Source organism: Protopterus annectens, chromosome 1.part1 (genome assembly GCF_019279795.1).
Source record: "Protopterus annectens isolate FY-2018-M chromosome 1.part1, PAN1.0, whole genome shotgun sequence".
NCBI lineage: Eukaryota > Metazoa > Chordata > Ceratodontiformes > Protopteridae > Protopterus > Protopterus annectens.
Genome location: NC_056726.1, coordinates 465,015,804 through 465,019,578, shown reverse-complemented (window position 1 = coordinate 465,019,578; position 3,775 = coordinate 465,015,804).

Below are 3,775 nucleotides of genomic sequence, written 5' to 3'. Positions count from 1 at the left end.
AGGGGCTTTTATTTTTTTTGGGAGGTTTCCTTATTTTATAGCTAAAGAATGCCTTATGGTTGTCTTTAGAGTCCTTAGCTATTTTTTCTCAAAATTAGCTTTGGATGATTTTATGAGAGCTCTTAGCTTTTACTTATAGTGATCAGCGGTGTCTTACCTTTTAAGGATTTTGCTCTATCTTGTAGTAGCTTTCTCCTTTTGTTGTAGAGTTTGTTTATGGCTGGGGTCCACCAGACTGGACGCTTGCCTTTGGTACAAAGAGTCTTTGTTTTGCTTGGGATTGCCTGATCCATGCAGCCCTGCAGGTGCTGGTAGAAGGCATTTGTAAGTGATTCAGCGGTTTGAGTAATGTTAACCGCCGGCTCAGGGGCCTTAAAGGAGACCACACTAGTCTTTAGAAGTGTGAAGTCGGCTTTCGAGAAGTTCTTTACTGTGGTCTTTTTCATTTCGGGTGGGGGCGGGATGAGGACCTCCATCGAGATTAGTTTGTGATCAGATCTCACCAGTGAGGGGTATACTTCCGGCGTTGAACATTGTGCTCCCATGTTCGTGATGATGAGATCAAGTATGTTTTCTCCTCTTGTGGGGATGGTGACTAGTTGTTCCATGGCATTTGAGTTTATGAATTCCAGGAACTTTTGGGCTAGAGTGTTTGGGCTTGAGCAGTGTTCCCAGTCTATATTACGGTAGTTGAAGTCACCTAGTATGATGGTGTTTGGAGATACATTTATCCCCTCCAGTGTTTTCAGGAAGGCCATATGAGGTTCCTGAGTTTGCGAGGGTGGCCTGTAACATGCTACAAATTGCAGAGCAATCTTGCCTATGGTTAATTGCACCTGGATGGTTTCCGATGCATCGTGCGATGCCACCAATCTTGAGGTGTGGGGGTCCTTGATGAATATGGATACCCCTCCTCCTTTCTTGGTATTGTCCGGGTTTTGGGGCCGGAACGCATGATATGAGGTAAAACCTGATAGTGCTGGGGTGCTCTCAGGAGCCTTGAACCAGGTTTCTGTCACAGCACAGACATCGATGTTCTCCATACTGAGAAGGGCCTCGAGTGCGTGCATCTTGAGTATCCTTCAAGCATCAAGGATACCCACACCTCCAGGTTGGTGGCAACACACGAAGCATCGGAAACCATCCAGGTGCAATTAACCATAGGCAAAACTGCTCTACTATTTGTAGCATGCTACAGGCCACCCTCTCAAACTCAGGAACCCCACACAGCCTTCCTGAAGACACTGGATGGTATACATGTATCTCCAAACACCATTATATTGGGTGACTTCAACTACCCGAATATAGACTGGGAACATTACTCAAGCCCCAACTTTTTAGCCCAAAGGTTCCTGGAGTTCATAAATTCAAATGCCATGGAACAACTAGTCACCGTTCCCACAAAAGGAGAAAATATACTAGATCTCATCATCACAAACATGGGGACAAAATGCTCCACACCGAAAGTATATCCCTCATTGGTGAGATCAGATCATAAACTAATCTCACTGGAAATTCACATCCCGCCCCCACCCCAAACAAAAAAGACCACGGTGAAGAACTTCTCTAAAGCAAACTTCACACTACTCAAGACTGGTGTGGTATCCTTCAAGGCCCCCGAGCCAGTGGAAACCACAACCCAAGCTGCGGAAGCCCTTACAAATGCCATATATATATAGAATATATATGTATTATATATTTATACATATAATATATATGCAATATATCTATATATATATCAAACTTTTTTTTTAGTATATCTTTCAGCAGATGTTCAACTATAAATCCATCAAGTTTTGAAATGTTCTATTTGAGTTATTTTAGTAAAAATTCTGTCAGAGATGTTAAAATGATGCAGATCTTAAAAAAGTGCTGTTAACTGCTCACCATCTTGGCCATGCCCCCAAGTAGCATACAGTTCTGACCTTCTCCATGACATAAAGACAAGGGAAGTGCTTACTTTTGATTGTTCCAAGCTGATCTGCCCCTCAGCTGGCTCCCCTTCACTTAAGATGTTGTAATTTCTGCATGGATGTAAAATTTTAACTTGGAAAGTCCTGTTTTGGACAGGTATCACTTCCATTATATATCATACGGCTTCAAAGAAGATAATACAGTGTACTTGGCTTTACACAGAGATGAAGCAGTAGTTCTGAGAAGTAGCAAGGCATTTCTGCGATTTCCATTTAAGCAAGTTTATTGTTTTGCCAGTAAAGTTTAGACTATTTTTGTAAAACAGGGAGAAAACACTGCCTTTTTCTGGATGACAAAATAGCTTGCACTGCTTTTGTTGACAATTAAAGAGGTGGTGGGCAGCAATATCTGTCAACTGCTCCTTGCCTGTTAAGCAAACATCTGTAAGCTAAGTCTATCTTAAAAAAAGAGTTAACCAATTTCCACTGGGAATCAAAGCTCACTCATGTTGTAACCATACCAACATTATTTAATGCAAAAACAAAACTATATCCCAAGTAATTTACAATGTATTATGCATTTGTTAAACACCACTACACTTTCCACATACAGTCCAAGGTAGATGTTATTTGTGGGACTTCTACTATTTTTAATTTCTTTATTCTGTCTGCTAACAATGTAACCCACTAGGCACATAAATCTTTCAGTACAACCCAGGAACACGGTTTTGTAATGCAGCTTGCTCAAAAATACCCTGCAATCAGAAAACGAGTGAACTGTACCCAGGGCCACAACATTAAGCCATGGATACCTCTTATTCATAAGTCTCTGTGCTATTTGGCCACTTGTTTGTTCCAAACGTAATAGCTTACCATCAGTTGCAGAACTGGGTAACTTTTTTAATGAATGATTTCACATCTGCAAGACCAGTGTTGTAAGCCCCGCTTGCAATTTTTAAAGCATTGCTTTGATCTGAATACTGTTTTTCAGAAAAAATGCAGAAGCTCTGGTAATAGACAGTAATAATTTTAAGCATCCACTGATTTGATGAAATTGTAGAATTGTAAAATATATAGATGAGATGATATGCCATTAAATCCAGCTTCTGTCACATGGCAGGCATTCTGGCCCTAAACCAACAGCATTCCCAAGAACTTTCCTAGTGTCTACATCACCATCTTGTAGAGCTACAGACAACTGCCACACCAGTGTTCAGAGAGTAGAGATGACGAAGGTGAACAGTGAAGAAAGGGGTAATATGTGTATGCTAATTTGCTAAAGTAGGACCACACAGTGTAGACATTAGAGTTATGGTGATTGTAGGCAATGCTGCTCTACATTTTGCATTAAGCAGTATTTACATTAATGGCTCTGAAAATAACAGCCGTACCTTATTCATACAGGCGGATAACAGCTGATATTGCTCCTGGATCTACTGCAGAGTACTAAGTTCAATAGTTAAGGTTTACCACTGCTCCCTGTTTTTGCAAAACAATTCTTACTTAGGAAACTGAACCTTGCAGAGGCAAGCGACATAAAAATGCAAATGTGTTCATATCTTAAGAGACAAATTACTTCTTAATGTCTACCTTTTACATTCAAAATCAGAGAAATATAATACTTCAGTGAGCCAGTCACCCTGAATATGACACAAAACAGATTGCATACATTCTGAAACAGTGAAACTTTATTTTGGTAAACACACACACGTTTTAATTTATGTGACTATGGTTTGTCCAACAAATGTTCACAATTCAATTAAAAAATGTCACATTATGAGCATCTGAAAGATCCTAGCTAAAAGTAGTTACTAAGTCGATGATTATAAGATGTGCTTTTCTAAAAGTAACATTTCCCCATA